Source organism: Kogia breviceps, chromosome 5, assembly GCF_026419965.1.
Source record: "Kogia breviceps isolate mKogBre1 chromosome 5, mKogBre1 haplotype 1, whole genome shotgun sequence".
Taxonomy (NCBI): domain Eukaryota; kingdom Metazoa; phylum Chordata; class Mammalia; order Artiodactyla; family Physeteridae; genus Kogia; species Kogia breviceps.
In genome coordinates this window covers 41569543-41583690 of record NC_081314.1, presented here as the reverse complement: position 1 = coordinate 41583690, position 14148 = coordinate 41569543, and the positions used below count along the sequence as shown (strand labels likewise).

The window sequence follows — 14148 nt, the reverse complement described above, 5'->3', positions numbered from 1 at the left end:
GGGTAAAAAGTTCAGTGGTCTGGTAAGTGATGAGGTTTCCCCAGTTCTTCTCTAGGTGTTACCTTTACATTGTGTAACCAGGGCACCCTGTCTCTAGCTTCTCTTCTAAACTGTTCAGAGCTGCAGTTCTGCAGAGCAAAGCCTGCCTGTTGCTATAGGAAGTGGAGGAATTAAAATTGTAATAATAATGAATAATAATTCATTATTAATAAGTAAAAATTAATAATAATAATAATGAAAATAACAGCTTTTTATTTGGGGTAAGTACTTTACAACCAAATCTTCAAACCTCATATCCACTGTTTTCCAGAACGATTTTGAAAACAATTTTTTAAAAGAAATTTGAAATTTATGAAACTCACCCTTTTCTCCTATAATTTCTCAATAAAGGATTTTTTGAATGATATATTAAAGCTTATTGACATGTCTGTGCACCCATGTGTGTGTGTATATATATATATATATATATATATATATATATACTACATCAAATTATATTATGAACTTGTAAATCCTACTTCGCATTTGATGCTGGGAATAAATAAGAAAAAAAAAAAAGGAGGAAGAAATAAAGTTCCTCCAGAACTATGGTCAGAGAGGGAAGGGAAGGACTTCTGGGTTGTCCCAGGGTAATGGTAACTACTAAACTGTGAATCTCTCCACACAGTCTCCGAAAAACACCATACAGATTTAAAAGAAAAAAAGCGTAAATAAAACCACACATGACCCACAACTTCAGCATCATAAAGAGCCTGGAAATATTATGAATTCAAAGTAATTATAACTAGAGAAATAGCCATTAAATTCCACCAAGGCCACCTCTAGAGCTCCCTCCTCATCCCTAGGTGTATGGGAAATAATGGAACTCTGGGGAAACTGTGCAGAAAAGAGTAAAGGGGAGAGGACAAGCTAAGGTTATTGGAGAGTAGACAAAATCATTCCTAGAAAGAAAATGTCAGGCTATAGGGCAAGGTCTTGAAGGTGGGACTCAAAGCAATGGTTTCACCCCTGTAGTGAGACCAGAAGGTATACAGAGGGAGAAGTGATAGAAAGGGTAAAAAGTAAGAAAGGAAAATTAAGAACTCCGTAGAAACAAGAGTGAACCATAAAAGCAAAAGACACGTTAAGCCTTCCCTTTCCACACAAAAGTCATCTCTTAAATAAATTGCTCTACACTCTACTAACAGAAGAAGGCAGTCTTGAAATAGAGACTTGTGATCCACCCAAACCCCACATCCTTGTCCATAAAAACAACTAGAGATAGAATTGTGCCTCCATATAAGTTTACTATAGGAAGAAAACAAAAAATGAAAATCGAAACATTCCAGCAAAAGAGGATGTGGAGAAAAGGGAACCCTCCTACACTGTTGGTGGGAATGTAAATTGATACAGCCACTATGGAGAACAGTACGGAGGTCCCTTAAAAAACTAAAAATAGAACTACCATATGACCCAGCAATCCCACTCCTGGGCATATACCCAGAGAAAACCATAATTCAAAAAGACACATGCACCTCAATGTTCATTGCAGCTCTATTTACAATAGCCAGGACATGGAAGCAACCTAAAAGTCCATTGACAGATGAATGGATAAAGAAGATGTAGTACATATATACAATGGAATACTACTCAGCCATAAAAAATGATAATAATGCATTTGCAGCAACATGGATGGACCTAGAGATTGTCATACTGAGCAAAGTAAGTCAAACAGAGAAAGGCAAATATCATATGATATCGCTTATATGGGGAATCTAAAAAAGGCTACAAATTAACTTATCTACAAAACAGAAATAGAGTTACAGATGTAGAAAACAAACTTATGGTTACCAGGGGGTAATGGCGGGGAGGGCTAAATTGGGAGGTTGGGATTGACATATACATACTACTATATATAAAATAGATAACTAATAAAGACCTATTGTATAGCACAGGTGACTCTACTCAATACTCTGTAATGGGGTATATGGGAAAGGAATCTAAAAAAGAAGAGTGGTATATGTATATGTATAACTGATTTACTCTGCTGCACACCTGAAACTAACACAACATTGTAAAGCAACTATATTCCAATAAAATTGTTTTTAAAAAAGCTAAAAATAGAGCTACCACATGATCCTGCAATCCCACTCCTGGGCATATATCCAGAGAAAACCATAATTCAGAAAGATACATTCACTCCAATGTTAATTGCAGAAAGAGAAAGACAAATACCATATGATATCACTTATATGTGGAATCTGAAATACGATACAAATGAACATATCTATGAAACAGAAACAGACTCACAGATACAGAGTACAGACTTGTGGTTGCCAAGAGGGAGGGGGTGGGGGAGGAAAGGATTGGAAGTTTGGGATTAGCAGATGCAAACTGTTGTATATAGGATGGATAAACAACAAGGTCCTACTGTGTAGCACACAGAACTATATTCAATATCCTGTGATAAACCATAATGGAAAAGAAAAGTATATATATATAACTGAATCACTTTGCTGTGCAGCAGAAATTAACACAACATTGTAAATCAACAATACTTCAATAAAAATTTTTTAAAATATTCCAGTAAATTAAAATTCCCCTCTAAAACATACACACACAACCATTAAGGAATCAGATATTTTAAAATTTAAAACATCAATGGATATAAGACTGGAAGAAATGAAAAAAGTTCATTTATCTCAGGAAAGAAACTATTTCAGAAATTAAGATAAAAGTCACAAGGTGTTCAAAATATATGTACTTGAGTGAAAAGTTAATAGGGACATTGAATAAAGGCAGGAAAACAATAAAGAGAATAAGGATGAGATAAAGAATAAAGTAAAAATTATCAGAGAGAAAGTGAATAAAAGGAGGAGACAAAGGAAGTCAAACACTTTGGAGTACTTGAAGAAGGAAAACAAAATCATAGAACTAATATCTAAAACTATAATTTTAAAAAAGTTCCAAAAACAAAAGATCTGAACATATATATAGAAAAGATATGTATTTTATTTGGGAAAATTAACTTGGAATAGTCAGCTCTAGGTTTCTGATATTCCATAGCACCTAAAAGAGTATAGAATTGCAATTCTCTCTATATATAAACAAAATAAGATGTCAGAGTAACTAACCTCTGATGATTCGGTGTTCCAAAATATTGTCACATTCTTAATCATCACAAGTTCAAATTTAGAGTTTGTGAATATATACTCTCCAACCTTCACAAAGGCTATCTCTCCATTATCATCTAATTGCCAATTTAGAATATCACAGTATCCAGTCACATCTCCATTATCATCAATTTCTATTCTCATTCCATTATGGGTTGTAAACTTAAGTGTCTTCAAATAATACATTGACTAGAAAAAAAGGAGGAAAAACAACAGGGAAAAAAACAATTTTTTAAAATTTGATTTCCTAGAAAACAGGGTTTTATAAAGAAAATAATCTCAAAACTCATATCTAATTCATGGGACTGAATTTTTTCCTATTCCTCTATACCTTTGCTAATACAATAGCTCCTAGCCACATATGAAAATTGAGATTTAAAAAGTGGCTGGCCAAATTGCTATGGGCTATAAGGGTAAAATACACACTGGGTTGCAAAAGTTATTTCAAAAAAATGTAAACTCTCTCCTTAATAATTTCATGTAATTATTTTTATATTAAGTTATCATGACTATGACCAAATGTTAAAATATTATTTGGGGTTAAATAAAATATATTAAATTTAACTTTTTATTTTTTAATTTGGTTACTATAAAAATTTTAATTACCTGTGTGGCTTTTAAATTTCTTTTGGACAGTACTGATCTATACCAAGGTAAAGTGATGCCTAATATTTCCTAATACCTACAAACCTAGGGAAGAGAGGATATTCCCTCTTAGATTTCTTCACTAATAGGTACCAGTCTACCCTACTACCATCATTCCCTTCCCTGCATGTCAGGTGCTAGAGACGGGAAGATCAAGACCCATTCCCCACCCTTGCAAAGCCCAAAGTCCAGTAGAAGAGCTAGACAAACAGGTACTAATAGTAAATTCAATGTACTCTGTGTTGCTGATGTGGAAAGAGTGTTGAGAGGGCATAGATGAGGGAGTGGCTAACTAATTGCCTTAGGAAAACTGAAGGTTTCCCCAGGAAGTAGCCATCTGAGATGGGTTTTTAAAAAATTAGGCCTTCCTGCTCCCGAATCCTGACGCCAGAGCGGCGCCAGCCTCAGAGGCTGAGGAGAGGGGGAGGAGGTCGCGGCGGCTGGAAGATACTGCACTTTGGCGTAAACTGCAATCGATTAAGGATCGTTTCTCAGACTCAAGTTAGAAGTGAGAGTTCAGATAAGTGAAGCCGCCATTGCTGCTTTGAACACCTCAGAAGGGGAGAACGGATTTATCAGGAGTGAAAAAGAAGAGCTTGCTAGGAGTCAAAGAAAATAATACAAAAAGTCCAGCACTGAGGCTCCTTCTCCTACTAAACGCAAAGAGCGCTCTGATGAGAAGTCCAAGGATCGCTCTAAAGATAAGGGGGCCACCAAGGAGTCAAGCGAGAAGGATCGTGGCCCGGATAAAACTCGAAAGAGGCGCAGCGCTTCCAGTGGTAGCAGCAGCACCAGGTCTCGGTCCAGGTCGACCTCCAGCTCGGGCTCCAGCTCATCTTCTCATCGAGCCGCTCGGGAAGTTCCAGCACATCCCACAGCTCCAGCTCCGGCAGCTCCCCTGGCTCTCCGAGTCCTTGTCGGCGCAGGCAGGAAAACAGGCGGCGTTCCCGCTCCAAATCCAAACCACCCAAAAGAGATGAAAAGGAAAGGAAAAGGCGGAGCCCTTCGCCTAAACCCACCACAGTGCACACTGGAAGGCTCACCAGGAATGTGACCAAGGATCATATCATGGAGATATTCTCCACCTATGGGAAAATTAAAATGATTGACGTGCCTGTAGAAAGGATGCACCCGCATCTGTCTAAAGGCTACGCATATGTGGAGTTTGAGAATCCAGATGAGGCCGAGAAGGCGCTGAAGCACATGGACGGAGGACACATCGATGGCCAGGAGATCACTGCCACCGCTGTGCTGGCCCCCTGGCCTCGGCCACACCATCCCCCGCCCCCCGGCGATTCAGCCCTCCCAGGATAATGCTGCCACCGCCTCCCATGTGGCGCAGATCACCCCCACGGATGAGGAGAAGGTCGCGTTCCCCTTGGCGCTGTCCTCCGGCCGCCGCAGCCACAGGAGCCACTCCAGCTTCAACTCTTCCCGATACGCAGGGCCACCGAAGCTCTGCCCTGTGACTTGGACTCCCATCCAACTCACTTTTGTCACTTTTCTAGCCGAAGGAGGATCGGTAGGAAAGAAATCCCTCATTCAGAGGCAGGCTTCGAAGGTGAAGGCAGTAATTGCTACGTTTTGCCTCGCGGCAGAGTTCCGGCTGCAGGAGTGTTGTTGGTCTGGGGTCGTGCTTATAAAGATGCCCTCCAGTTTTCTGGCTAGAAAGCTTCCACATTTCTAGTTCCTGAGAGTCAGTTTAGTGGCAAAGCCAGCAGGGATGAGCTGGAGGCTCCAGGAGGTGGTACAGCTCCAGCCTGGGAGCATGTTTTCCCGTTCCACAGATGACCTGGGGCCAATCTGGTGGCCTGCTCGTGCCCTAACCTGTTGGTCTGCAGGGTCCCACAGGAAAGGGTGTGATTTTACGCAGCTGCCGTTCCAGTTAGCCTGGCCCTGCTCCTCTGCTTGAGTCCTCTTGTGACCTCTAGGGCCTAATACCCAAAATGGTTCTTTTCACGTGTACTCATGTGTGTGCACACACACATCTCCCTTTCTCTCTGAAACTCGTAAGTTGAGAGTCAGCTCTGTCGGGTCGTCACAGAAGCCCCCCCACCCGCCCCGTTGTGTTGGTATTCATGGTGGTCCTGCAGGTTACCTTGGCAACGTGTACATTGCTTTTTTGGCTTTTATTGTACAGTCAGTACTATACATTTTCTGTTTTGAGTTTTGTAACTTTGTGGCATTTTAGATAATATTGTGTTTTGTACTTTGTTGTGTAGAGAAAAGAATTGTGTTGAATAAACCTAGGATTAGAGTGCAGCTCAGAAAAAGAAAAAAAATAGTAGCAAGTTGCCTGACAAATACTGGAATCAAAGAGATTCTACGCCAAGGGAATAATATGTGAGACAAGGGTGTGCCAAAGAGGCCATTGCTGAGAGTACAAAAGTGGATGGAGTTGATTGTACACCTACAGAATAACTTCATAGACATCAATAGGAACCCCCTAACAAAATAATACCTCTGGGCTTCCCTGGTGGCGCAGTGGTTGAGAGTCCGCCTGCCGATGCAGGGGACGCGGGTTCGTGCCCCGGTCCGGGAGGATCCCACGTGCCGCGGAGCGGCTGGGCGCGTGAGCCGTGGCCGCTGAGCCTGCGTGTCTGGAGCCTGTGCTCCGCAATGGGAGAGGCCACAGCAGTGAGAAACCCGCATAACGCAAAAAATAATAATAATAATAATAATAATAATAATAATACCTCTAGTACTCTTGCTTTACCCAGTCAACCTTAGCTGGGGTAAGAGCATATGTTCTTTAGTAACAAGTCTGCTCTGAGATATATCCTGTGCCCTTGGTCTTTGTCAGCACCACATGCTGGACTTATGTCTCCAACCAGAGGGCCCAGTCCAATCCCTAACCCTCCACAAACCAGAGAAACAACATAGCAGAAAGAGCCTGAATTATGGTGTATGATGATTTGGAGTCATATTTTGGCTCTGTCAAATGAGATAACCTTAGGCAAGTCATATATCCTAACTAAGCATTAGTTTCCCAGTCTGTAAAAGTAGGGAAATCATCCCTGCCCTACCTCTGTAGTAGAGATTAAGGTAATATAGCTAGAAGCTTTTAGTAAGTCAGTATACAAAGGTAAGTATTACAATAATCACCATCTACCAGTAGGGCTACTCCAGGTCACTTGCCCTTTTATCTCTCCCTCTTTTACTGTATGCTATTCTCAGTCAACATGAAATCTACATCAGAGTTCACAACAGGGTGACTTTTACTGCCAAGTCCACTGGGGAGAGGCACATTTTTCTTTCCCAGTCTTCAGAAGACTCAAGCAAGGAAATTTTCAAAGGCTGCAACCTTACAGTCTTTCCATAGTTCCATCTGTTTATCATTGTTGGATGGTAGGACCCAGTTCCCTACCACGAGGCATGAAAAAGAATTTAGAAATGTCCAAATAAACCACAAGAGTAAAAGGGTTTTACTTTTACATATATATATGTTCTGACCAAGTCTGCTAATGAGATAAGCTGAGAAAAATGATCATGGAGTGCATTATCATTTTGGTTTTAAATAAATCACAATTTTTTACTTTTTGATGCATTTATGAAGCATCCTTAAATGTGCCTATTAACTCTCTCTACTGTGAGGTCTTATTTTTCAGTTTTCACTTACATCATTCAGGGAATGTGTCAAGGAGCATGAATTCTCTCCTGGACTACACCACCACCATTCACCCTGACACTATGTGGTCCCTTGACCCTCCCTAAAAACTCTTTTCTCTTTAATCCTAACACATATTTGTTGCTTTTTGAGCAAATTTAAATTGTAATATTGAAATCAAATAATAAATTAGAGCACTGTTGTTTACCATATAAAAAGATCCTTTTTGTTAAAAAAGAAGTACTCAGAGGATTTCTTTTAAAATGAAAGAACTCACCTATAGCATAACTTAATTTCTCATTTCTCATTTACCACAATTTCCCTAGTACCGATGAACAACTTAGTACTCAGATCTTGCTTTCTAAACTCCATTCTCCGGTAAATGGAAATAGGACTCTGGAGAAATGGCTACTTCAAGACTGGGGCAGAGAAATACAAGACAAGCCTGGAACATCTTAGCTTTCCAGAAAATAAATTAATCAGAAATTACAGTTACATGTCAAAACGAAATAGGAGCCTACTCAAAGTGGCTCCCAATTGTCCAACCTGGAGAATTTTGAGCAACAAAATGCATAATGATAGTTATGAATTATTGTACTCATAGAACAGTATATCCATGAGTCCATGTGATGCAAATAAATTAGTGAGGAAAAACTATAATTCCATTTAATAAATGTAGAAGGAATGAGGGAAATAGAAAAAAATCACCATTTTAAAAATAACACAGTAATAGTTGTTTCAGGCAATAATCATCATCAAAGGATGCTAAACTTGTGGATCAAAGCATTATGTAAAACAATATTTTCAGAGCTTCAATATATTGCCTCACAATATAATTATTAATTACAAAGGGAAACACAGTAACTTTATAATGGAAAAACATGGTGACATCACTGTCACTAAGTAATCAAAGTTAATGTCACCATTAATGAGACATAGTGACATCATGTACCTCCTGATATGAGACACAGAAAAGGATACATATCACCTTTACAGTATTATTGCCAGAAATGCATAACCTAAATGTAATCATAAGGAAAAAAATTAGACAAACATAAATTGAAAAACATAAATATCTGTCCAGTACTTATGAAAATTATCGTGTTCATTTAAAAAAAAGGAAAGATCTGTGTTTTATTCCTGTCCTACCCCTAGGCTCTTCATGACTTTTTTTTTTTCTTAGATTCCATATATATGTGTTAGCACATGGTATTTGTTTTTCTCCTTCTGACTTACTTCACTCTTTATGACAGACTCCAGGTCCATCCACCTCACTACAAATAACTCAGTTTCATTTCTTTTTATGGCTGAGTAATATTCCATTGTATATATGTGCCACATCTTCTTTATCCATTCATCTGTTGATGGACACTTAGGTTGCATGGACATATATACACTACTAAATGTAGGGTGGATAGCTAGTGGGAAGCAGCCGCATAGCACAGGAAGATCAGCTCGGTGCTTTGTTACCACCTAGAGGGGCGGGATAGGGTGGGTGGGAGGGAGGGAGTCCAAGAGGGAAGAGATATGGGAACATACATATATGTATAACTGATTCACTTTGTTGTAAAGCAGAAACTAACACACCATTGTAGAGCAATTATACTCCAATAAAGATGTTTAAAAAAAAAAAAAGGAAAGAATGAAGAACTGCCACAGATTGGTGGAGGCTAAAAAGATACAAAACTAAGTGCATTGTGGGATCAATTTGAAAATAAAAATAAAAGTGAAGATGCAGTGGTTCCAGCCACTGTGGACCCTGTTGGGACAAGCAATTTGGTGTTGCCGGAAAATAGAGTGGTGAGGGTCATGGAAAGGGCAATGGAGTCAGAGATGCTGATGGCCTAGATCGTAGAGGGCTGACAGTGTCAGACCAGGGATGCTCATGCTTTATCCTTTGTAGGAGAGGGGAGGTACTGAAGGATGTAAGCAGAGAAGCCCTCTGATTAGGTGTGCATCTTGCTGAGACCATTAGGGCTTCTGTGTCCCAACATGAATTGCTGGGACGTCAGACCTGAGACAGGAGATGTGAGAGCCAATCTCCAAGGTGGTCCTAATAATCTTCACCTCCTGGCCTTCATGCCCTAGCATGGCCCCTCTGACACTGCACAAAGACTACATCTTCCAGTTTCCCTTGCAGCTACATGTGACCATATAACTAGATCCTGGCTAATGGGATGTAAGGAGAATTGTATGTAATTTCCAGGAAATGTCCTTAAATGGAGCCATATACGCATCTTTGTCCTTTATCCTTCCTGCTGGTTAGAGTGTGGACATGATGGTTGAAGCCCAAGTAGCCATATGGAATTATGAGGTGAACCCACAGATTCAGAGTGATGAAGTGATAAGGTAGAAGGAACATCAATCCCTAAGCCACTCTTTCAGTCCCAGAATGCTAATCTCCAAACTTCATTTATGTGAAGGAAAAAAAACCTATCTTGTTTAAAGCACTGTTTGGGGTGGTTTTCTATCATTCACAACAAACCTAATAATAACTCTGTTAACAAATGTTAACTCTAAAATGCCCATTTAGGTAACATAAGCAAGCCATTCTTTTAGGGGGCATGTGATAAAATCATGTCTATGAAGTACAAAAGCAGATCAATGGTTTTAATTGTATGAATGCTGTTTATGTCAAACTATATCATGAAGTAAAACAAACCACAACTTACCTGCCAAGGCTCAAAATCAGTATATATGCACAGGTGTTTCCTGGAATATATGGCCAGTGTCCTTCCTCACATCTACTTAGACGATCCAGGGCATATGCCATAGAATACACAACTTGGTTGACATTGTGTGTAATTTTTAGCTGAGACACATCCAGATAGGTATTTTTAAGATCTTCCAACTTCTCCTTTCCGGTATAGAATTTATCAGACATGGCGTGTAATCTGTCCTCTTTACCAGTCATATTCACTCTATGGTCAGTGTTGTATAAACACTACTCTTGGGCCAAGTACAGTTAAAAGCAGTTTGCCAAAATTCAATGGTCAGGACATCATTTGGATCCTTGCTGAAATTCTTTTAATCCCAGTATATCAGCTCTTGGTATTGAAAATCCAATACTTCCACCAAAATACGGGAAATATCCAGGCTTTGCAATGAGAGCTAAGGCGATACAGGCTTCACTCGCTATCCATGTTCTGTCAGTTATGTTATGGTAAACCATTTCCAGCATGAAAGGACTTAGGTCAATATCAGATGCATAGAGCACAATGACTCTGGCAGTGGAGTTCCTTATAGCATCAATAGCTTTTTGCATTTTCTCATTAGAATGGACTTTGGGAATGGTTTCGGAAATGCAACACAAGAGGTTGACACTCTCCATTTTTTCCTTAAAAATCTTTATTCCGTGTTTTCCATAATCATCATCAGCTGATATGGTGCCTATCCAGACCCAACCAAAATGTTGGATAAGTTGTACCATGGCCTCCGACTGGATCTTATCACCGACTACTGTGCGAAGATAAGATGGAAATTGGTATTTGTCACTAAGAAGTGAGGAGGTAGAGGCATAACCCACCTACAACTGAAAATATTCATGCATTTATTAGAAAGCAATAGCCAAACCTCAAATTACACAACCTCTGAGTGTTTGTATTGGAGAAGGAGGGAACTTAACAGTTTTCCCTTTATTCTCACACCCTTCCAGAGACAAAAGGACTTCTACTCCTCTCCCTGCTCCGTGGGTGGTGGGGACTGTTAGAGGGAACACTTTGGGCCTCCCTATCCACCCTTTTCCCACCCCACCCCGAGGGAGCTGGAGGAGCTAATCATTAAGGTGATGACATTCAATGCACCACTTTTCATACTCGGGGGTCACAGCATTGAAAGGGAGGTGACCAGTCCTTTCATCGATGTTTTCTTGAGACTAGGTGTGTGATTCAAGCCATCGAGGCTCTTTCTCTGATCTAACTCCTCATCCATACAGATGACAGAGTAAGCAGACTCATAATCTATTTGTCAGGCTCAGTTCCTCTTTCTTTCTTTTTTCTTTTCTTTTCTTTCCTCTCTCTGTCTGTCTCTCTGTCACCACTGCTTTCTCTCTTTTTCTCCACTTCTCTTTCCTTGTTTCTCTCTGCCAGGACTTCTGGGTATTTAAGTCCTAAGACTTAGACTGAGAAAGACGGTAGGAAACTCCACTTCCACCTCAGGTTTAAGTCTTATTCTCCAACAGAGTTACTAGAGGCCCTCATTTTATAGGCACTTGCTAGATAAACAAAGAGGTATTTTTCTCATCTTGCCAGTAGTCCTTGTGTGTATTTTCTATCAGCGAGAACTTAAGAATGAAAGTAGAATGGCCAGTAATGTGAATTTCTGACAATCTTACATACATTTCTGCTGTACCTTACTCTCAGCCTCAGCGCCTCTGCAGTTAAGAAGATATGTCACATTCTCTCCTATCCCATCCCATGTTATTACTGCATCACCTCCAATAAGACCTCCTATATTATAATTACATAGCTCTGTGATCGCCAATTCTTTCATAAGTGACAGATTATTCCTATTTTCTCTTTATCCTTTGTCCTATTCTTACTCCACTGGCTAAAGTTTACATTCTTCTTTGGAACCTCACAAGCACCAACATCATGGAAGCCATATGCAGGAAAGAATCTCATTTAGGAAGCAGAGACACCTGATTTCTAATTCCAGCTACATAATCAGTGTAAGATTGTGGACAAGATACTAAAACCTGCTGAAATCAGTTTCCCCATGAGTGAAATCAGGGTTATGACATCTACATTTTAAGGTTGCTCAGCATATTAAATGAGACAGGCAGGACCCTAAGGGATGTAGAAGAGTCTGAAATCACCAGTCACACTTGCTGAGGCCAGACTGAACAGAGTCATTAGGGGCATCAGCATCACCACCATGCTGTTTCTCTGTGTAACTTATCCCAGCCTCACCTGAGTACCTAACTTACTCTTTGCAGCAATTTTCACATACCTTGTCTTTCTTTACAAGTTAGTACCCAGGACAATATTCTGAAATACCTGAGGTAAGTAACACAACCCTAGAATTCTTGAAGCAGCAACTGATAAGGATGAGCCACCTGCTCCAACAATTCCTGCCAGCATTGCCCCGCTGCTGTTTCTAAAACTGGGCTTGTTTTCTTCCTGCCCTGTGAGGAATACCAATGCCGCTTCCATGGATTTGGAGATGGTAAAACAGGTGTCAAAGATCTGATAGCCCAAAGTGATGTTGGGCAAAATATCCTTCCTTTCATTAATCTCCCTCATGGTGTGGATCATGGTTTTCATCCAGTGGAATCCCCAGAAGTTGAACCTGAAAAGGAAATAGTGTTTGTAAGGCCTTAGTCAGTGGGTGGATCTGTGCAGGGGAAAGTAGCTTTTAGCTGGGATTGGTGCTGAGAACATTTTGCCAAAACGTCAGGGGGCACCTGCCTTGTGCGAGCATGTTAATATTTCATTAAAAGATATTGCAATTTAAAGGGTTCAAGTATGAATCATATTCATTATTGATTGGTTTGGGCTGGGAAGCATCTTTTTGGACAGCTGATTAACTCTTTTCACAAAAATATTCTTATATTCGCAATTCTCTCCACCACGCAGAACACGCAATAATTCCTCAATACATTTTTCCCCATTCATTGGAAGTCCCCGGTACCCTATGAGTCTCCTTCCCCTCTTCCTTACCTTCCTATGGGTTTCTCCTGGTTTCTTCTAGATGTTAATTATAATAATAAAAGTTTTGTAAATACATGAAAATACTTATGATAGGACTACATAAAAGCAGTACATAATATTTATATATATGATATATATTATGACTCCAATAGATGTTTCCTGCCATGATTTGATTGTTAGTGTTGAGATTTTTTAATTAAGAAATGTCTCTTTCCTATCACTCTTACATTTAACCATGAATGAGATGCCTCCTCCTTTCCATTCCCTAGCCACAAAAAGGAAAATTACTTCTCTTTAGTCCATCAGCACATTTTTTTTTCAATTTCTTCTCCATTAAAAATAAATATTCTATTTCCAACTCTCTTTCTTTCTTCCCAGTTTTAACCAAACTTTAACCTATTTGAAAGCAAGGACCTCAAGGATGTTTTCTCTTAATGTCCTCTGTAGCTCTAGTATCTAACTACCTATCTTCTACTCAATAAATATTTTTGAATTAAATATCTAATAGCAAATAGCCCTGTTGGCAGATTAGATTTTTCCTCCATGTCTCTTTAACTAGGTTTTTTAGTTTAGTTTAGCTTTGCCTTTTATTCAACACATAGTTACTGAGTTGCACTGGCGCTAGACACTATAAATGCAACAGTGAAAAAGATAGGCACTGCAGTGTCTAGGCAAAGAAACAGAAAAATTGCCATGCATAAAACGATAAACACAGCGATACGGGTAGACATAGGAACCAGCAGTTAAAGGGGTGGGGAACCTTGCCCTGGGGAACTTAACAGCCAAGCTAAGTCTTGAAGGGTAACATAAAAACAGGGGACGAATGCTGCAAGCTGAGGGCACGGTATGTGTGAAGGCATGACAACAAGACAACCTAACATTCTAGGAACGGGAAGATCAGGACACTTGGAGAAAAGGGTAGGAATAGGTAAGGCATGGGAAGAGGAGACTGGAGAATCAGGAGTCTGAACATGAAGGGCTTTATCGTCCTAAGACAACTGGCCTCTAAATTTACACGGATGGCCATACAAATTGGCATACACATTTCTGAAATAAATATAGCAATATATTTAAGGTGAGAGAGTAATCCATT

At 39.8% G+C, this 14148-nt stretch overlaps 1 protein-coding gene and 1 pseudogene across 1 annotated transcript in view; one reads left to right on the top strand and one right to left on the bottom strand.

Moving 5' to 3' along the window:
• The window catches only part of LOC131757565 (RNA-binding protein with serine-rich domain 1-like), a 69610-nt pseudogene extending 64344 nt beyond the window's left edge, over positions 1-5266 (top strand).
• KCNAB1 (potassium voltage-gated channel subfamily A regulatory beta subunit 1) overlaps positions 1-14148 on the bottom strand; it is a 529857-nt gene that overhangs the window by 488157 nt on the left and 27552 nt on the right. The window lies entirely within an intron of this gene.